The sequence below is a fragment of the Schistocerca nitens genome, chromosome 7 (genome assembly GCF_023898315.1).
Source record: "Schistocerca nitens isolate TAMUIC-IGC-003100 chromosome 7, iqSchNite1.1, whole genome shotgun sequence".
NCBI classification, from domain to species: Eukaryota; Metazoa; Arthropoda; class Insecta; order Orthoptera; family Acrididae; genus Schistocerca; species Schistocerca nitens.
The window spans coordinates 29,853,886-29,876,889 of record NC_064620.1 but is presented as its reverse complement, the minus strand read 5'-3'; positions in this window follow the sequence as shown (position 1 = coordinate 29,876,889).

The window sequence follows — 23,004 nt, the reverse complement described above, 5'->3', positions numbered from 1 at the left end:
AAACAGGTGACGAGGAAATCGTTCAGAAAATTGTTTGTACTATCTACAGTTACACAATACAAAAGCGAAATTGCGAACATCTGCAGAAAAAGTAGAGAAAATTCGCCTGACGACTCTTAGGAAAGACATCCGGTACACTAAAACAACATTCATGTCTGCCTTTAAGGTGTACACAGTCTTTCTTTCACACCAGACCAGCCTTATTTTCCAAAGCCCCAAGCTGGCTGGCATAATATTTCTGTCCCTTAGCAACCATTATACCAGAAAATAATACTTTTGTACATATTTCGTATCTGCTGCTACTGTCGCTGTTATTAATATGATTATTATTACTATTGACCAACTAGGATCACTTAACAACTCCAGTTGCCATTCTTTCTTCGTTGTTGCCTATTATCCCTGTACTCGTTCACCTTCTCTCCCTGCTGTCTTCACCTTTCTTCTGTCCATATTGTTCCCGATTTCTTATTTCTTCTGCCTTGTGCGTCTTCTAAATTTAATATTTTTAATCTTAAAACGTTTTTGTTCTGATATTTCTGATTATTTAACGTTATTTCTTTCTAGCTATTTTCTTATTTCTGTAATCCATTCTACTGGATTAATTTTTACTGGAAAACACGAGTACTCGTATTTCTTTCGTTAGCCTGTTCTCTTTCATTTGGTATAGGTGTCCAATGAAGATTAATTTTGGCTTTATCACTGCTTCTACTACGTTTTGTACATTGTCGTAGATCTTCTTGCTTCTTCTCAATTCTCAAACTTTTTTCCCAGCAGTCCGTCTTTCAGGTATCTATTCTGTTCAGCTTATAGTTCGTCGTTAAGTATTCACTTGCATGTAAATATTGTGATTTTACTTCTGTAGCCTAATGCTTTAGATTTGTTTTTCTGGTTGTACACTTTATTTTTGTAGATATTTTTAGTCAAACCCTTCGCTCTTTGCCGGCCGGGGTGGCCGAGCGGTTATAGGCGCTACGGTCTGGAACCGCGCGACCACTCCGGTCGCAGGTTCGAATCCTGCCTCGGGCATGGATGTGTGTGATGTTCTTAGGTTAGTTAGGTTTAAGTAGTTCTAAGTTCTAGGGAACTGATGACCACAGAAGTAAAGTCCCATAGCGCTCAGAGCCATTTGAACCTTCGCTCTTTCCATTTTATTAACCGTTACATCTGTAGCAAAATTTTGTAGTACATTCTCCCAGCCATTTAAGTTTACTAACTCGCTCGATTTCACTTATCAGTTTTTAAGTATTTTGTTGTATTTTTTATATTAGTCATAAATTCTTTTATTTCACCTGAAATTCTGAGACCAGATCTATTCGAAATTGTTTGCAGAAGATTTATTTGCAGTCTTTTAGAGTTCTTTTTAGAACACAGATGAACAGTAAAGGTGATATGCCATTCCCTTGTCCAACATCAGCTTTAATTTCAAATGGCTGAGATAGTTCCGATAAAAATGTCACTTTAGATATCATGTTTATTTTCCACGAATTATGTTCGTAATCTTTCGTTAACATCAGATTCTTTGATAGTTTTACCTATTGTTTCTCTGTCTACAGAACCAAATGCTTTTTTACAAAACTATTAAATGATACTATTGTAGGATTACTGATTAATATTTGTAACGAATTATTAATTTTAAATTAAAAATATATTCTGTGCAATAGCAACAAGTTGTTTGTCCAAAGTCTTCTACCCTGTTCAGGAATTTCTTTTGTTTGGTAATATTTCATATGCAACTGTTAATAGTGACACTTCTCTGTAAATTTTGAGCTTTTGTTTGTCTCCCTTTTTATGTTGTGGATAGGTTAATACTATTTACCTATCTAATTGAATCTTGGAATCTTTTCTCATAAAGGAAGTGTAGTTCTCTTATAATTTTTGATTCTGATCATTTCAGTAACTCTTTTATGATGGTCTCTTCACTACTTGCTTTGCTATTTTGATATTTTGATGGTTTTATCGGTTTCTAAGCCTTCTTCTCATCTTATTTCATCATGGTTTAGATCGCAGACTGTTCCATCCTCTGTGTATTCAGCCATATTTTTCTTGATCTTCCTACAGGTCTTGTACATGAAGGCTTCAAATGTAAGGCTTGTAACGGTAATCTAGAACCTAGCATTCTTTGTAGATATTCTAACCAGCTTTGAACATTAGACTTGATCTTCCCGTTTATAGCAGGTATCCCAATCTCTGCTCTCATGTCTTCATTCCTTAGTGTATCTAATCTTGCATAGCCCTTCGTTGCTTTATAAATTTCAGTTCTGTCGCTTGGATTCTACATTCTTGCTTTTTAGTAGTTGTCAAAGTTTCACTTCCAAAGGAGGGAATGGAGGCAACCATTACAAAGTAAAACTTGATTTTTTTTGTATTTTCTCACTTTATTTCTCATTGTGTCATTGATTGTTCCTCATATCATTTGATATTTCAGCAGCTTGTTTCCAATTCGAGTTCATTCTGGTAGCTTATATTATTTCCCATGTAGTTGAAGTGACTAATATTTTCATTGATTTTGTTCCCCATCGTGATTTTAGGCCTCAGCGGTCCAAACGGTTTGGAACGGATATTTCCACATTATGTTCTTCAGAAATCTTTTTCTGTCTATGAAACTATCCTTGTAGCGAAGCTTCGCTATCCTGCACAAATGGAAGATCATCTGCAGAAAGCATTGGAAAAGAAAGTTATGTGTAAATCTCAAACCCAAATCAATGTGTTGTTTACATCCTACAGTGACATCGTGAATGTATATATTAAAAATGTGAGTGATAAACTATACTCTTTGGTTTGTAGTTGTGTATTCTGAAATGAGCTGTTAGTTTTCATTCTTATTTTTATACCTCTACACAGGCTTTCTATTACTTTTATCATTTTCTGAGGATACCAATTCCTGTGTATTATGTTCCATAAGATTTTCACGTCTAAATGGACGTAGCCTTTCTGTAAGTCTAAACCTGCGACGTGTGTTTCCCTATTGAACTTCCTTCTTCATATTGAACTTCCTTTGTTTCTCTATAATTTAAGTATGCAAACATTATGACACAGGACATCGCTTTTCTGAAACGATTTTGTTCTTCAGAAAACAGATTCTCAACAGGAATTTGTGGACGCTGATTTGTTATCTTGACGTAAATATTACATGCTGTGTCCGTTAATATTATATCACGGTAAATACTGCATTCATTGCGTTCACATTTAATGAAGATTCGTATGACATTTCCAACTGTCAACGGTTTTTGGGATTTGGCGTTTTTTCCATTACATATTAAATAAATGAAGTCTGGGTTTTAGAAATAACCCCCATATTTAAGTAAATATGCCTTCACGTCTTGCTGCTTTTCGATTGTTTTTTGTCTGATCCTGGGCCTTCAGTTTTTGGTTCGCTGTGGTATCACCGTCATTTGGTTTATCCATTGCAGTGAGGATCTCCTCTGATGCTTGGTTTTCATTATATCAGAGCTGTTCACATGTGCAATCTATTTATTTTGTGATATCATATTTAGGTTTGTTGTCTCTTTTTCACTTTTATTTAAAAAACTTCTCGTCCTTCCGAGCAGTTGACTATCTTCCAAGGACATCGTATTCGATTCTCTGTATTATTCGACAATTCTTCATTTGTTTTCCTGAAAATGATTTCTACTTTCTTTTCTCTTTATATTCTAGTTTGGCACATTTTGTTTTCGCCTATAAATATATCTGATATGTTCGTTTCTTTTCCCCATTGCTTTTGTAATATCATCGTTCCATACCCTAAGTTGTTTGTTATTTTTTTCTCTTATTCGTTTTTCCTAGTGACTCATTTCTGGCCTGTTCAATAATTAGCACTATATTTTGGCCTTCGCTTTCGAAACTATCACTTATCTCTGTCTGGCTTAGACAAAGTTGCAGTCTGTTTAGGTATAATTTTTTTCACCACGGTGACAACTCATGGTATAGCGATATGGACATATACAGATTTCGGTAGAGGTGCTTACACAAGATATAAAAGGACAGGAGCTGTCATTTTTACTTTTGTGATTTATGTGAAAACGTTTCCTGCGTGATTATGACCTCACTACCGGAATTAACAGACTTTTGACACGGAATGGTGTTTGAAGCTAGACGCATGGGTCATTTCATTTCGGAAATCAGTATACCTTTATCAACAGCGTCGAGAGCGTGTCTCGAATACCAATTTCAGCCATTACCTGTCACCAAAACAACGCAGTGGCGACAGGCTTTCACTTAACGATCGACAGCAGCGGTGTTAGTTTCATGTTAACAGACTTGCAACACTGCGAGAAATAGCCACAGAAATCAGTGTGGGACGCACGACGAACGTGTTCGTTAGGACAGCGTGGCGGAATTTGGCGTTAATGTGCTACGGAAGTAGACGACTGAAGGGAGTGCCTTTGCTAACACCACAACATCGGCTGCAGCGCCCCTCCTGGTTCGTAATCGTATCGGTTGGACCCTAGATGACTAGGAAATCTTGACCTGCTCAGATGAGTCCCGATTTTAGTTGTTAAGTGCCGATGGTAGTGTTCGCACTGTGAAAGCTGGTGGCGGATTCATTGTGGAGTGGGCTGTGTTTACATGGAATGGACTGGGAATCATTATCTTCGACTACTTGAAGACCATCTGCAGCCATACATGAACTTCATGTTCTCAAAAAACATGTCAACGAGCCACAATTGTTCACTATTGGTATTAAGAACATTTTGGACAATTTGAATAGATTTGCCCACCCAGATCGCCTGAATCCCATCGAACATTTACAAGACACAATCGGGAGGTTAGTTCGTAGACATAATCGTGCACCGGCAACACTTTTACAATTACGGACAGCTACAGAGGGAGCATGGCTCAATATTCCAGCAGGGGGCTTCCAAAGACTTGTTGGCTGCATGCCACGTCGAGTTGCTGCACTACGTCGGGCAAAAGAGACCCGACACCATATTAGGAGGCGACACTACAGTGTATGCTCTCATCCTATAACAGGTAGACCTTAAACCTTCTTGCCAGCCGTGGTGGCCGAGCGGTTCTAGGCGATCAGTCCGGAACCGCGCGACTGCTACGGTCGCAGGTTCGAATCCTGCCTCGGGCATCGATGTGTGTGATGTCCTTAGGTTTAAGTAGTTCTAACTCCTAGGGGACTGATGACCACAGATGTTAAGTCCCATAGCGCTCAGAGCCATTTTAACTATTTGAACCAAACCTTCTTCACTGCTTGTCTCAACTCTATTTGCTTGCTTCCATCTAGCGTGCATAGCCATTTTTGCCAGTACTAGGTGGTGGTCCTAGTACATGTCACTACCACTCAAAATACAAACATTTTGAACTTGCTTGTTGGTGGTGGTATATCTTCCTCAACATTTTCTGGTATTTCAGGGAATTCTAATTTGGGCAATTTAAGAGCCTTCCAAAAATGTTTACTAATGTTTTACTGTTTTCGTTATTTAATCTGATTGTGTAACTTTTTATCAAGGAAAATCGCCAAACAGCGGTATCTTTTGAGAAGTTTGAGCCTTGCTGGCCCCGGCTTATGCGTTGGGTCCTAGTACATGTCACTACCATTCAAAATACAAACATTTTGAACTTGCTTGTTGGTGGTGGTATATCTTCCTCAACATTTTCTGGTATTTCAGGGAATTCTTATTTGGGCAATTTAAGAGCCTTCCAAAAATGTTTACTAATGTTTTACTGTTTTCGTTATTTAATCTGATTGTGTAACTTTTTATCAAGGAAAATCGCCAAACAGCGGTATCTTTTGAGAAGTTTGAGCCTTGCTGGCCCCGGCTTATGCGTTGGGTCCTAGTACATGTCACTACCACTCAAAATACAAACATTTTGAACTTGCTTGTTGGTGGTGGTATATCTTCCTCAACATTTTCTGGTATTTCAGGGAATTCTTATTTGGGCAATTTAAGAGCCTTCCAAAATTTTTTACTAATGTTTTACTGTTTTCGTTATTTAATCTGATTGTGTAACTTTTTATCAAGGAAAATCGCCAAACAGCGGTATCTTTTGAGAAGTTTGAGCCTTGCTGGCCCCGGCTTATGCGTTGGTTTAAACTTTTACTGTTGCTCTGCTTTTGGTTTCCCGCCGTTATTGCGGTTACGCCGTGGTTCTTCCTCTTTCTATGTGTGGCAGCAGCGGTGTGTATCGATATTCGCACCTTGTACTATCTTTGGTCCAGTGCTTACAGTTTCCGGCTAGCCGGTGTGCGGCAGTCGGTTGGTTGGTGTGGATGAGGTTGGAAATCTCCGCGCGGCGCGCAGGGGGCCGGGCCCGCTGGAGGTCTCTACACAGTGTCGGAGTGTGTGGCAGCTGTTCCGATTGCCACGAGGTCTGTGGCTCACCGACCCAGGACATAAGAGTTGAGTGGTGATGTAATTAACGAAGCCAGTCTGTTCACATTGTGCCGTTGGTTTTCATGGTTGGCTGTTGGGGTATTTCCGTGAGCAACAGCGGGTGTTCGAGTTGGCGAAAGTGTGGCCACCATCCGGTGAGGTTTAACCGTATTTTGGCTATTTGAAGTCCAAGTGTACCAGCGGAATATTTCTGCCTTATGGCCGTTACCGTTCCGGTTATGTGCCCTGGCTGCAGACGTAAAATTCAGGCAGTGTCCTTTCCTCACTGTGTTGCCATGGTCCAACACGTGTGTATAGTTTTGACAGCTTATGCATACTTGGTTGTGGGCGGCTACACCTTTTACGTTTTGGCTTTGGAGTTCCTTGTGTACTGGTCGGGTGGAAAGCAAGTCGTCTTGTCGGTGGGTCCGTTGACTGTCTCTTGGTTGGGTTGCCGGCGGATCGGATATGGTTGGGCAGACTACCTGTCTCCCCTAAGCGAACGTTAATATTCCATGTGCAGACCGACCCCCGGAAACTTCTGAGCTCCACTGGCTGTGCTGCCTTTTCTTATTGGTGTTTGATTGTGTATTTTAATGGCTCACAGCTGATGGTTTAAATTTGTATGCTTCTAGTTGGATTTTAAATAATGGGCCTTCTGCCTTTTGAATTGTGTTTTCCAAGCCGTCTTAAAATTAAAATTCTTTACTTACTAAGTCTTAGATTGTTTGGGCCTTCAGTCTCAATTAAAAAAATTTTCTGGACAAAACTTTGGGCCTTCTGCCTTTTGAAAATTTATTCTAGTTTCGTTTTTCTATCATGGGCCTTTGACCGTCTTAAAATTTAAATTACTTACTTGTTATGTCTTAGATCGTTTGGGCCTTCAGCCTCATTTGAAATATTATTTGAGGCTACAACCTTGCGCTTTCTGACTTTTGAAAATTTAATGTAGTTGTGTTTTAAAAATTAAAGAGGTTGTAAGCAATAAGATTGCGTAACATATTCAGTCAATAGTGAAGCTCGGAAATTTGCTCTATAATGTTTGGGCAACTAAATAAAGTTATGTGTTCGAGTGTAACTGACAGCCGCTCATTTTTGGCCCCTTTCCACAATTCCAGCTACCTGTTCTGTCCTGCGGATTTAACCAGGCGTTTCAAAGTTATTTTATTTAGACAAACAGTTTCTGCATCTCAATAACACCATCTTCAGGCCCCTATGCACTCCATGTGTAGACAATCAGATACATCGATACTTGACTAACTGGAGCCATTAATATCTGGATTCTGTGAATTCGTTTTACGAGTGTTTACTTCGAAGCCTTGACAGTTGTTGTAAAACCTTCGAAATAAACTCTGCAGGAAGAAGTTCACGGAATCCAGATATTGATGGCAGCAGTTATGCAAGTATCGACGTGTGTGACTGTCTATAAAAGGATTGCATAGGGGCCAAAAGACACCATTATTTAGTTGACGAAACTGGATGTCTAAATAAAATAGCTTATCAGAACATACGGCTGTTTTGGAATCTTCCTTTATAAATAATTCACTGGTCGCTGTCTCTTACCCACAATTAATCAAGAGTGATTGATTGCGAAATTTTTAATTTGCAAATACTTGGTGCGTAAAACTCTTTAATTACATATTTACAAGTTTCGTAAAAAGTTATAACATCATTTTTCATAATATTTTCTTGTATTTTTATGAGGTGAGATTTTCCAAAGGCTCTTTTGATTTTTCGAATTACTTTTGATCTTCCTTTTCCTTGTTATCTCAGTTGCTCAAGGCGCCCCTTCCGTAAATATCTCCATTCTCTCTACTTCTGACTTCGTTGTTCTAATGCTTCTTCAGAGTACTTGTTCCACAACGTCTTCTTTTTATTCTTGGCCAATCATAACGTTATCCCTGCTGCTTTAGTAATTTCTACCTGCAGTTCATGTCAGTCATAATTTCTAGTGCATGTTTTATTTCGGAATATTGCCTCTACTGGAGTTTTATCAATTATTATTATAATTTTACTATTTCTATTATTATTATTATATTATTTTATTATTATAATATTATAATATAATTATATTATATAATTATATTATTATATAATTATATTATTATTATTTCTTTACTTTCTCAGACGTTAAGTCTGGTGAAAACTGCAAAGTGACGCAGACCTTGATCAAGCGTCACTTCCTTTTAACTGTACAGTATATGTTATATTGCATTTAGGAACTTTCGGGTAATTGAACATGTATCAATAGTTACAGATTTATGTAGTTGTATATATAAGTTTGGATGTAGCTGTATTGCATTGATGTATTGGTGGATATTGTGTGGTATGACTCCTGTAGTTGATAGTATAATTGGTATAATATCAACTTTATCCTGATGCCACATGTCCTTGACTTCCTCTGCCAGTTGGATGTATTTTTCAATTTTTTCTCCTGTTTTCTTTTGTATATTTGCTGTATTGGGTATGGATATTTCGATTAGTTGTGTTAATTTCTTCTTTTTATTGGTGAGTATGTCAGGTTTGTTATGTGGTGTTGTTTTATCTGTTATAATGGTTCTGTTCCAGTATAATTTGTATTCATCATTCTCCAGTACATTTTGTGGTGCATACTTGTATGTGGGAATGTGTTGTTTTATATGTTTATGTTGTAAGGCAAGCTGTTGATGTATTATTTTTGCTACATTGTCATGTCTTCTGGGGTATTCTGTATTTGCTAGTATTGTACATCCGCTTGTGATGTGATCTACTGTTTCTATTTGTTGTTTGCAAAGTCTGCATTTATCTGTTGTGGTATTGGGATCTTTAATAATATGCTTAGTGTAATATCTGGTGTTTATTGTTTGATCCTGTATTGCAATCATGAATCCTTCCGTCTCACTGTATATATTTCCTTTTCTTAGCCATGTGTTTGATGCGTCTTGATCGATCTGTGGCTGTGTTAGATGATACGGGTGCTTGCCATGTAGTGCCTTCCCCTTCCAATTTACTTTCTTCCTATTTGTTGATGTTATGTGATCTAGAGGGTTGTAGAAGTGGTTATGAAATTGCAGTGGTGTAGCAGATGTATTTATATGAGTGATTGCTTTGTGTATTTTGCTAGTTTCTGCTCGTTCTAGAAAGAATTTTCTTAAATTGTCTACCTGTCCATAATGTAGGTTTTTTATGTCGATGAATCCCCTTCCTCCTTCCTTTCTGCTTAATGTGAATCTTTCTGTTGCTGAATGTATGTATGTATTCTATATTTGTGGCATTGTGAACGTGTAAGTGAATTTAGTGCTTCTAGGTCTATGTTACTCCATTTCACTACTCCAAATGAGTAGGTCAATATTGGTATAGCATAAGTATTTATAGCTTTTGTCTTGTTTCTTGCTGTCAATTCTGTTTTCAGTATTTTTGTTAGTCTTTGTCTATATTTTTCTTTTAGTTCTTCTTTAATATTGGTATTATCTATTCCTATCTTTTGTCTGTATCCTAGGTATTTATAGGCATCTGTTTTTCCCATCGCTTCTATGGAGTCACTGTGGTTATTCAATATGTAATCTTGTTTAGTGTGTTTTCCCTTGACTATGCTATTTTTATTACATTTGTCTGTTCCAAAAGCCATATTTATATCATTGCTGAATACTTCTGTTATCATTAGTAATTGGTTGAGTTGTTGATTGGTTGCTGCCAGTAGTTTTAGATCATTCATGTATAACAAATGTGTGATTTTGTGTGGGTGTGTTCCAGTAATATTATATCCATAATTTGTATTATTTAGCATGTTGGATAGTGGGTTCAGAGCAAGACAGAACCAGAAAGGACTTAATGAGTCTCCTTGGTATATTCCACGCTTAATCTGTATTGGCTGTGATGTGATATTATCTGAATTTGTTTGGATATTAAGTGTGGTTTTCCAGTTTTTGATTAGTATGTTTATAAACTGTATCAATTTAGGATCTACTTTGTATATTTCCAATATCTGTAGTAACCATGAGTGGGGTACACTATCAAAAGCTTTTTGGTAATCAATGTATGCATAGTGTAGCGACCTTTGTATAGTTTTAGCTTGATATGTCACCTCTGCATCTATTATCAGTTGCTCTTTACATCCTCGTGCTCCTTTGCAACAGCCTTTTTGTTCTTCCTTTATAATCTTGTTCTGTGCTGTATGTGTCATTAATTTCTGTGTAATGACTGAAGTTAATATTTTGTATATTGTTGGTAGGCATGTTATGGGGTGATATTTAGCTGGGTTTGGTGTGTCTGCTGGATCCTTAGGTTTCAGATAAGTTATTCCATGTGTAAGTGTATCAGGGAATGTGTATGGGTCTGCAATGTAACTGTTAAATAATTTAGTTAGATGTTAATGTGTTGAGGTGAACTTCTTTAGCCAGAAATTTGCTATTTTATCATTTCCAGGGGCTTTCCAATTGTGCGTAGAATTAATTGCTCGGGTGACTTCATGTTGCAAAATTATCACTTCAGGCATTTGTGGTATCATCTTGTATGAGTCTGTTTCTGCTTGTATCCACCGTGCATGCCTGTTATGTTGTACCGGGTTTGACCATATGTTGCTCCAGAAGTGTTCCATGTCTGTTATGTTTGGTGGATTGTCTATTTTTATATGTGTGTTATTTATTGTTTGGTAAAATTTCTTTTGGTTTGTGTTGAACGTTTGGTTTTGTTTCCTTCTATTTTCACTTTTTTTGTATCTTCTAAGTCGTTTGGCCAATGCTTGTAATTTCTGCTTCTTTTCATCTAATTGCTCTATTGCTTCTTGTTGTGAGATTTTACCTAACCTTTTTCGTTTTTTGTCTGATATTTCATTTCTTATAAATTGTGTTAGCTGTCCGATGTCTTTTCTCAGTTTTTCTATTCTGATCTGTAGCCTGTGTTGCCATGCTGGTTTTGTGGGTTTCTTCTGTGTGTTGGTTGGTTCTGATCTCTGCCTAGTGTGTATATTTAGTGTAGTGAGTGCTCCTACATAAACCAGTAGTTGTAAGTCTTCCATAGTTGTGTATTCATTTATTTTGTTGTGTATGATTGTGTTGATAGTTTTTATTGTTGTTTCGACTTGTGGGATATTTGGTGGTCTATGCAAGAATGGTCTAATGTCTGTATTTGTGTCTTTGTATTCTATATATGTCAACTGAAATTTTTCTTCTGTATCTAACATGTGTGTCACTTCATGTTCTATTTGTGCTTGTGCTTGTGCTGGTGGCTGTCTTAAGATTTCGTTTTCCTCTGATTGTTTAATTGATGCGTGTTGTTCTTTGTTTGTTTGCTCTGGGTTGTTTGAGTCCATTACTGTATTTTCTTCTTCTAATTGCACATTATTTTGTTCCAGTATTTGTTGTACTTGTTGTTTGATGTTTTCTAATTCTGACTGGGGTATCCTGTTATTTTTTATTATTACACGGATCTGATCAGCTAGTCGCTGTTCTGTTAAAAATTTTAATTCCGGGTATCTGGTAATAAATGTTATGTATACTTGTGATCTGTATCCAGTTGTGTTGGTTCCTAGGTTTGTTGCTTGGTAATAACAGAACATGAGGTGTCGATTAACTTCATCTGACCATCTCATCCTCTGTCTTTGTTTTCCTTCTAGGGTGGTTGCAGGAAGCATATCCTGCAAAACACCTCTATTTGGATTTAAATCATTTTCCAGTTGGCTAGCAGTGTCATTACCATTGTGGGCGGGCATAGGGTTCAAGCGTCGTCCCCGACCATGACGGCGCTTGTCTGAGGCTTCTTTAGTTCTGTCCTGAACCAAGTAATCACACTAAAAGGGGGGTTAGCCCTATTAGTGGTTTGTTCTTTTCGTCGCCTTTTACGACTGGCAGAACATACCAGAGGCCTATTCTTTTCCCGGGCCTCCACGGGAATTATTATTATTATTATTGTTATTATTATAGTAGTCCCCCCAAGAACCGTGGCCCTTGCTGTTGGTGGGGAGGCTTGCGTGCCTCAGCGATACAGATAGCCTACTTTTCTAGCTTTTTTTCTTTTAAAAAAATTAATGTTTGTTTTAAAATTCTTATGCAAGAGCACAAGCTGTTCTAAGTTTTAATATTTATATTCATGATTCATGACGTTTTAGAAACTGGTGGGCTCTCTGGTATTACTATTTTCCACGTCTTTCAAGCGTGTTTTGAGCTACGACTTATGGTGAGATCTTTCACTTCGTAAGCTCTTTTCTGTTTATTTTGTTTTATTATTATTATTATTATTATTATTATTTGCGTAACAACACATATACGAAAAGAGCCGCGAAATACCTTTTAGTAATGCTGTGCCATGAAGTTCTTTATGATCATTAATTCTCAACAAAACAGAATATATTGTATTCTTATTGTTCTGTATCTGGCTTTCTATTAAAGGAATATTTTTCGTTACTGTAACTCACTATAAAACTCAACATATCTTCCCCACCATATAGTTATTGAAAATGTTAATGAAAATTACTTTGTTATGAATACTGATGTTACAGTTCGCAATGATTGTTCAACAACAAAATTTTGCAGTGGATTTTTGTTATCAGTAAAACACCAATAAGTACCACGACTAGCACAAGAACATGAGACTATTATCGGAGAAAAATACGTTTTTTACTATAAGGTTAGCCAGACCAGAACTAAGCACAGCAAGATTCCTATTATATTACGAAGGTAAATTATCTTTTTTGTACTGTTAGTAATATATTATCAGCAGCCCGCGTCAACCTGCAAAACACATCATAAAATCTGCTGCTCTGCTCTGCAAGTCCGGAAGCTAAAAGAAATAATTTTATTTCACTATTACCTTCCCGCTTCTTTGCGGTATGATAGATTTCATTTAATGCAGTTTGAATACGCCGCGGCAGCGGCTCGTTCGTTCGTAGCGCAGCTCTGCACCACGGATAATATTTAAATAACTGAAAATGTCTTAAAGGGATGGGATAATATGCCAAGCAAGCTACTACAAATAATAATAATGCAGGGTTTCATTAAATAACTCTATTCAAAACATTTAAATATGTTAATTATTACACACCTTTAAAATGAGTACGTAATGGCGTACATCTCTCAGTCTCGACAAAAGAATGCTACGTTAGCATACAATACAACGTCACAGGCTATCCTACTCACGTAACTCCAAGAAGAAGACAGAGAAATTAATGTTCGTTCTGTATTATTTATACTAGTTGCACATTCTCATCTTTGTTTGATATTTATCGTCTGTGGCGGTTTCAGTACTCGCCGACACAGATATTATCTAAAATAAATAATAAAAAAAATACATAATTCCATACAATAACAAAACATGATACACAATGTTTTCTCTTTATCACATAATGTCTTTTGCTAAGAGACGTTACAGATCCTAGCCAGTTGTTTATTATATTCCTTCTTTCGAAGCAATTAGAGCTCCCTTTCTCTAACTCTCTGTTAGCGAAGTGTACTGTAACCTACTTCCTTTGTTTTCGGACTGCATTTCCTTAGGATTCTTGCAATGAATCTCAGTCTGGCATCTACTTTACCGACGATCAACTTTATTTGGTCATACCAATTTAAATCACTCCTAATGCATACTCCCAGATAATTTATGGAATTAACTGCTTCCAGTTGTTGACCTGCTATATTGTAGCTAAATGGTAAAGGATCTCTCTTTCTATGTATTCGCAGCACATTACACTTGTCTACATTGAGATTCAATTGCCATTCCCTGCACCATGCGTCAATTCGTTGCAGATCCTCCTGCATTTCAGTACAATTTTCCATTGTTACACCCCTCGATATACTACAGCATCATCATGCCCCCTCCCCCCCCCCCCCATGAACCATGGATCTTGCCGTTGGTGGGGAGGCTTGCGTGCCTCAGCGATACAAATAGCCGTACCGTAGGTGCAACCACAATGGAGGGGTATCTGTTGTGAGGCCAGACAAACTTGTGGTTTCTGAAGAGGGGCAGCAGCCTTTTCAGCAGATGCAGGGGCAACAGTCTGGATGATTGACTGATCTGGCCCTGTAACTCTAACCAAAACGGCGTTGCTGTGCTGGTACTGCGAACGGCTGAAAGCAAGGGGAACCTACAGACGTAATTTTTCCCGAGGGCATGCAGCTTTACTGTATGGTTAAATGATGATGGCGTCCTCTTGGGTAAAATATTCCGGAGGTAAAATAGTCCCCCATTCGGATCTCCGGGCGGGGACTACTCAAGAGGACGTCGTTATCAGGAGAAAGAAAACGCGTTCTACGGATCGGAGCGTGGAATGTCAGATCCGTTAATCGAGCAGGTAGGTTAGAAAATTTAAAAAGGGAAATGGATAGGTTAAAGTTAGATATAGTGGGAATTAGTGAAGTTCGGTGGCAGGAGGAACAAGACTTTTGGTCAGGTGAATACAGGGTCATAAATACAAAATCAAATAGGAGTAATGCAGGAGTAGGTTTCATAATGAATCAAAAAATGAGTGCCGGTAAGCTACTACAAACAGCATAGTGAACGCATTATTGTGGCCAAGATAGACACAAAGCCCATGCCTACTACAGTAGTACAAGTTTATATGCCAACTAGCTCTGCAGATGAGGAAGAAATTGATGAAATGTATGACGAGATAAAAGAAATTATTCAGGTAGTGAAGGGAGACGAAAATTTAATAGTCATGGGTGACTGGAATTGGTCAGTAGGAAAAGGGAGAGAAGGAAACATAGTAGGTGAATATGGATTGGGGGGAAGAAATGAAAGAGGAAGCCGCCTTGTAGAATTTTGCACAGAACATAACTTAATCATAGCTAACACTTGGTTCAAGAATCATAAAAGAAGGTTGTATACCTGGAAGAATCCTGGAGATACTAATAGGTATCAGATAGATTATATAATAGTAAGACATAGATTTAGGAACCAGGTTTTAAATTGTAAGACATTTCCAGGGGCAGATGTGGATTCTGACCACAATCTATTGGTTATGAACTGTAGATTAAAACTGAAGAAACTGCAAAAAGGTGGGAATTTAAGGAGATGGGACCTAGATAAACTGACTAAACCAGAGGTTGTACAGAGTTTCAGGGAGAGCATAAGGGAACAATTGACAGGAATGGGGGAAAGAAATACAGTAGAAGAAGAATGGGTAGCTTTTACAGATGAAGTAGTGAAGGCAGCAGAGGACCTAGTAGGTAAAACGACGAGAGCTAGTAGAAATCCTTGGGTAACAGAAGAAATACTGAATATAATTGATGAAAGGAGAAAATATAAAAATGCAGTAACTGAAGCAGGGAAAAAGGAATACAAACGTCTCTAAAACGAGATCGACAGGTAGTGCAAAATGGCTAAGCAGGGATGGCTGGAGGACAAATGTAAGGATGTAGAGGCTTATCTCACTAGGGGTAAGATAGATACTGCCTACAGGAAAATGAAAGAGACCTTTGGAGCAAAGAGAACCACCTGTATGAATATCAAGAGCTCAGATGGAAACCCAGTTCTAAGCAAAGAAGGGAAAGCAGAAAGGTGGAGGGAATATATAGAGGGCCTATACAAGGGCAATGTACTTGAGGACAATATAATGGAGATGGAAGAGGATGTAGATGAAGATGAAATGGGAGATACGATACTGCGTGAAGAGTTTGACAGAGCACTGAAAGACCTGAGTCGAAACAAGGCCCCAGATGTAGTCAATATTCCATTAGAACTTCTGACGGCCTTGGGAGAGCCAGTCCTGACATAACTCTACCATTTGGTGAGCAAGATATATGAGACCGGCGAAATACCCTCAGACTTCAAGAAGAATATAATAATTCCCATACCAAAGAAAGCAGGTGCTGGCAGATGTGAAAATTACCGAACAATCAGTTTAATAAGTCACGGATGCAAAATACTAACGCGTATTCTCTACAGAAGAATAAAAAAAGTGATAGAAACTGACCTCGGGGAAGATCAGTTTGGATTCCGTAGAAATATTGGAACACATGAGGCAATACTGACCCTACGACATGTCTTAGAAGCTAGATTAAGGAAAGTCAAATCTACGTTTCTAGCATTTGTAGACTTACAGAAAGCTTTTGACAATGTTGACTGAAATACTCTCTTTCAAATTCTGAAGGTGGCAGGGGTAAAATACAGGGAGCGAAAGGCTATTTACAATTTGTACAGAAACCAGATGGCAGTTATAAGAGTCGAGGGGCACGAAAGGAAAGCAGTGGCTGGGAAGGGAGTGAGACAGGTTATTGCCTCTCCCCGATGTTATTCAATGTGTATATTGAGCAAGCAGTAAAGGAAACAAAAGAACAATTTGGATTAGGTATTAAAATCGATAGTGAAGAAATAAAAACTTTGAGGTTCGCCGATGACATTGTAATTCTGTCAGAGACAGCAAAGGACTTGGAAGAGCACTTGAACGAAATGGACAGTGTCTTGAGAGGAGGATATAACATGAACATCAATAAAAGCAAAAGAGGATAATGGAATGTAGTCGAATTAAGTCGAGTGATGCTGAGGGTTCAAAAAAATGGTTCAAATGGCTCTGAGCACTATGGGACTCAACTGCTGAGGTCATTAGTCCCCTATAACCTAGAACTAGTTAAACCTAACTAACCTAATGACATCACAAACATCCATGCCCGAAGCAGGATTCGAACCTGCGACCGTAGCGGTCTTGCGGTTCCAGACTGCAGCGTCTTTAACCGCACGGCCACTTCGGCCGGCTGTAAGTAATAATGCAACTGTAAAGAACTATTAGTTATAGCGAGTACTGTCATTCGACTTTCGGTAAGATTGAAAGGTCTCTGTTGGATTCCTTTCATGTTTAATTTCTCAAATTTGTTGTCTTTTATGGAGTAAATTCCTCTCCTAAATTTACTGTGGCGTTTCTGACTATCTGGGAGGAGACTGAGTAGTGGAACGTGTTACTTTTACACACAAACAAGAACGATCTGTCACACTACTACACTTTAAAACAAAGTTTATATGTAATTCTTATATGTAATTCATGTCACACAGTCTCATACGGAACCTACATCCGCTTTCTGTTATATACTGTATATGATAAGATACTGTCATCCCCCTTCCCTTCTGTGTGAGAGGATGAATGATCAAATGTGTTTGTAGTTGCATGCTTGAGGGTAGCAGACAAGGCTGTCTGCTAGAGAACAGTAGGACCAACGTCGGAACAGGTAGCTACGGTTCCTAAAAGCAGAGAGGTTTCTATTCTTAGTATGGTCCGGTCCGTCCCTTGTCATGTTGGTATAGGAAGCTGCCCCTCTGGCCCCTTTCGTTTGTCTTTGTGAGCGACCCTCAGGAAGCACGCTCGGCGGTAGTTCAGTTGCAGTCCAGTGGTGGGCAGTTGCAGTCCAGCAGTAGGCAGTTGCAGTGTGGCAGTTGGAGAGTAGCAGTCTGGCGGTAGGCAGTTGCAGTCTGGCGGTAGCGAGCGTCTGAAATGGTAAGATCTCCGGCTAAGCGCGTGTCTGCTGAGTCCGTAGGACAATGGATTTGTTAAGTTCAGCCTAACTGAGGATTTAATCACTTTTATTTCGGGTTTAGCTCTAAGATATCTAAGGTTATCTTAAATTGCAGCGTAGTGTAATTCTCGTGTGAGGTTCATATTATTTTCCGGGAGTTGCTTTGTTACTACTTCGTGAGTAAAGTGGAACCACGTGTTGATCAGTAACTCTATCTATGATCAATCTTAAATGCGAATGCTTGTGTGATTATAACGTCTCGTCTTAACAATGTTTTTAATATAGCAATTTTTCTTTATGTTCAACCCACGTGGGATGTACTTTGCGAGACCAGTACCACGTGCTTATATAACTGTTTGACCCATCAGGTTAATGGTAAGACGTTAGTAACCAGTTCAAGGTTTTTCTTTTGTCAATTGCTTTTCGAGCTAATTTATTTTATTATCAAAAATACTGTGGAGTTATACGCTTTCTGTAAAACAAGTTGACCACGTGAAGCATGTGGTGTAATCATCAAAGTAGCCCTCAGCTATTCTTTCTGGGAAGATTTCACAAAGAGTTAATATGAAGTTAGTATACCAGTGTGTGGTAATTACAAGACGGACAGGATTGTGCTACGAAAGTAATTTCTTTGGGTAAAAATTTGAATCTGTTTGTAGTGATTAACTTTCTCTTGCATGTGTTTCAATGTTCTTTGTGTGTTGTTTTATGAATGCAGTGTTGTATCCAGTCTCCCAATCTTGACTCCATATTTTATGTGTTCAGTAAGATTCCAATCTCACATTTTCACAATCGTGAATAAGGCACCAGCTCAGTTATAACTCACGTATAATATGCTGAAATTTCAATGAACAATCTTTAAAATAAATTTGCAAATATAAACTGAATTCTTTCTTTTGGCTCGGCCAGTCTTCTTCTTTTTCTTTTCTTGCTTCTCTACCTTTGGTGTCTGACCCTTAACCTTCCCTGCTCGAGCTAAGGATCAATGGACCTTTCCCCCTTTTAAGCTAACAGTGAAATCTAGAAATTTAAGAGTTAGAATTAGGTCCCTTTCTACGACCAAATGTCTGTACAATATTGACAAACCGACGATTATATTGGATTCTTCTTTTGGCTCGGTGCCTTTAGGAACCGTAGCTACCTGTTCCGACGTTGGTCCTACTGTTCTCTAGCAGACAGCCTTGTCTGCTACCCTCAAGCATGCAACTACAAACACATTTGATCATTCATCCTCTCACACAGAAGGGAAGGGGGATGACAGTATCTTATCATATACAGTATATAACAGAAAGCGGATGTAGGTTCCGTATGAGACTGTGTGACATGAATTACATATAAGAATTACATATAAACTTTGTTTTAAAGTGTAGTAGTGTGACAGATCGTTCTTGTTTGTGTGTAAAAGTAACACGTTCCACTACTCAGTCTCCTCCCAGATAGTCAGAAACGCCACAGTAAATTTAGGAGAGGAATTTACTCCATAAAAGACAACAAATTTGAGAAATTAAACATGAAAGGAATCCAACAGAGACCTTTCAAGATACATTCAAATATAGTGTCAAATAATTTTCAGTTGAGTTAAAATCATTTAATTGTCATTTGTATATACACTGAGGCGTGAAAGAGACTGGTATAAGCATGTGTATTCAAATACAGATATATGTAAACGGGCAGAATACGCCGCTGTTGTCGGCAAAGCCTATATAAGACAAGTGTCTGGAGCAGTTGTTAGATCGGCTACTGCTTAGTTTAAACGTGTTATTATAATCGGAACACGAGCGATGGGACACAGCATCTCCGAGATAGCGATCGAGATCTTTCGGTACGACCATTACACGACTGTACCGTGAATATCAGAAATACGCCAAAACATCAAATCTCCGACATCGCTGTGGCCGAAAAAGATCCTGCGAGAACGGGACCAACGACGACTGAAGAGAAGCGTTCAACGTGACAGAAGTGCAGCCCTTCCGCAAATTGCTGCAGATTTCAATGCTGAGCCACAAACAAGTGTCAGCGTGCGAACCATTCTACGAAACTTCACCTATGTGGACTTTCGGAGGCGAAGGCCCACTCGTGTACCCTTGATGGCTGCACGATACAAAACTTTGCGCCTCCATTGGGGGCGTCAACATCGACACTGGAATGTTAATGTCTGGAAATAAGTCGCCTGGTCGGACGAATCTCGTTTCAAATTGTATCGAGAGGATGAACATGTACGGGTATGGCAGGGGCGGGCAAACGTTGCACGCGGCTCATGAGCACACAGCGCTGCACGTGTGCTGCTCGCGTGCAACCCTCAGACGGGGCAGTGGCGACAGCCGGCAGGTTGCCGCAGTGTAGTGCCAGGCTAAGCTGCGGACGTTGAAGCGAAGCGACCACTACGTAGTGAGCGTTGTATTTCAATAACCGGAAAATGCAGAGTGAATCAAGGAAACGGAGAATTGGAGATTTGCTATCTTTTAAAAAGGAATGGGAAAATCATTTTTTCTCTGTGCAAAAACGTGAAAATTGGAAATGTATAATATGTAACAGTATTCTCGCTGGTCAGCGGAAGTTTAATATTGAACGCCATTATAATAAATTTCAGTATGTTGCCGTTCTTAGTGCAATAAAAGAGGAATTTCTCAAGCGATTTGGGGATATATCTTACTTATCCCAAGGTTTTGAGTAGTTCTCGAGACAATCTGCTGCTTCTGTAGATGATATTCATCCCAGTTTGCAAATGGAATTAATAGGTCAACAGCGTAATTATCTTCTGAGAGACAGTTTCCTTTTGGCAAGACGTGTGATAGATTTTTATCACGACTTTCCACAGCAAGCTTCCTCGTCTCCATCGTGAAGCCGCGAAGATAATGTCAATGTTTGGCTCGACATACGTTTGTGAGAGATTTTTTTCTGTTATGAAAATTAATAAGTCTCGGTTAAGAGCAAACATCAGTAATGAAAATTTACGTAACTGTTTGCGTTTGTCTCTATGTAGAAATTTTGGTCCAGACATTAAACGTATTGTAAACTCCACCTGTGATAATTAATTAAAACGTTAAATAAAACGTATCGTAGTAATAGGTACTCGTTCAAACCATGAGTTCTTTCAAGCATTCCTACTAACCTTATTCCTTCATTCAATAAAGCAAGCTAGGAAACAAAACGCATTAGAGAGGAAGAAGCGGTGAGACGGTATGGTGGGGAGAGAAGCGGGTGGCCAGCTTGCCCCTGTGTGCACGCAGAACACCTGTTAACTGCACACGTGCATGTGCACCGCACACGTGCAGAGTTCCTGCCCGCCCCTGGGGTAAGGAGACAACGTCATGAATTCATGTCAGCAGGGGATTGTTCAAGCTGTGGGCGGCTATGTAATGGTGTGGGGCGTGTGCAGTTGCAGTGATAGGGGATCAGTGATATGTCTATATACGACTCTGACGGGTGACACATACGTAAGCATCCTGTCTGATTACCTGCATCCATTCATGTGCATTGTTGTGCATTCCGAAAATCCCCCCCCCCCCACATCAAGAATTCCTGCGGAGTGGCTCCAGGAACACTCTTCTGAGTTTACACATTTGCGATGGGTAGAAAACTCCCCAGACATGAACATTATTGAACATATCTGGGATCCTTTCAACGTGCGGTTCAGAAGAGAGACCCACCCCCTCGTACTCCTCCTAACTTGTGGACATCCCTGCAGGATTCATGGTGTCAGTTCCCTCCAGCACTACTTCAAGCATTAGTGGAGTCCGTGCTACGTCGTGTTGCGGCTCTTCTGCATGCTCCCGGGTGCTCTACACAATGTTAGCCAGGTGTACCAGGTTCTTTGGCTCCTCAGTGAATGTGGTGTCGGTTCACTCGGACTTCTACATCAGTGCCCACTTGCAATCAAAGTCTGGAATTCCTGTGTGTTTAACTATCATTCAACGTGAGTCGGTACTCTCAGTACCGTCTCAGAAGGAAAAACTTGTTATTTCGGAGCATGTTGTTAACACGTGAGTCGTCTTTTGTTCACCTTTCCACTATTGTAACGAGTCTCCGCAGAAAGAATGAGCGGGAACACGTGATTATTTATGCTGCAATAAGACCATTATGATCCACATTACTCCCCGTGAACCTTTCTGCGTGATTGGATGAATGACGGAGTCTTGTTTGAAAGTTCCACGAGGGAACGGAGTGTTTGCAGCTATTCGTGTGAAGCTATACTATCTTAAAGTGTCCTGGTTGCTAAGAACAAAGGGAGGAAATTTCGAGTTTAAGGTCCCGTCGACAGTGCGGTCATTAGAGAAGGAGCACATGCTCGGATTAAGAAAGGTGAGATGCCCGCTTTATCCGCTGGGCAGAACAGGTAATACACTCCTGGAAATTGAAATAAGAACACCGTGAATTCATTGTCCCAGGAAGGGGAAACTTTATTGACACATTCCTGGGGTCAGATACATCACATGATCACACTGACAGAACCACAGGCACATAGACACAGGCAACAGAGCATGCACAATGTCGGCACTAGTACAGTGTATATCCACCTTTCGCAGCAATGCAGGCTGCTATTCTCCCATGGAGACGATCGTAGAGATGCTGGATGTAGTCCTGTGGAACGGCGTGCCATGCCATTTCCACCTGGCGCCTCAGTTGGACCAGCGTTCGTGCTGGACGTGCAGACCGCGTGAGACGACGCTTCATCCAGTCCCAAACATGCTCAATGGGGGACAGATCCGGAGATCTTGCTGGCCAGGGTAGTTGACTTACACCTTCTAGAGCACGTTGGGTGGCACGGGATACATGCGGACGTGCATTGTCCTGTTGGAATAGCAAGTTCCCTTGCCGGTCTAGGAATGGTAGAACGATGGGTTCGATGACGGTTTGGATGTACCGTGCACTATTCAGTGTCCCCTCGACGATCACCAGTGGTGTACGGCCAGTGTAGGAGATCGCTCCCCACACCATGATGCCGGGTGTTGGCCCTGTGTGCCTCGGTCGTATGCAGTCCTGATTGTGGCGCTCACCTGCACGGCGCCAAACACGCATACGACCATCATTGGCACCAAGGCAGAAGCGACTCTCATCGCTGAAGACGACACGTCTCCATTCGTCCCTCCATTCACGCCTGTCGCGACACCACTGGAGGCGGGCTGCACGATGTTGGGGCGTGAGCGGAAGACGGCCTAAAGGTGTGCGGGACCGTAGCCCAGCTTCATGGAGACGGTTGCGAATGGTCCTCGCCGATACCCCAGGAGCAACAGTGTCCCTAATTTGCTGGGAAGTGGCGGTGCGGT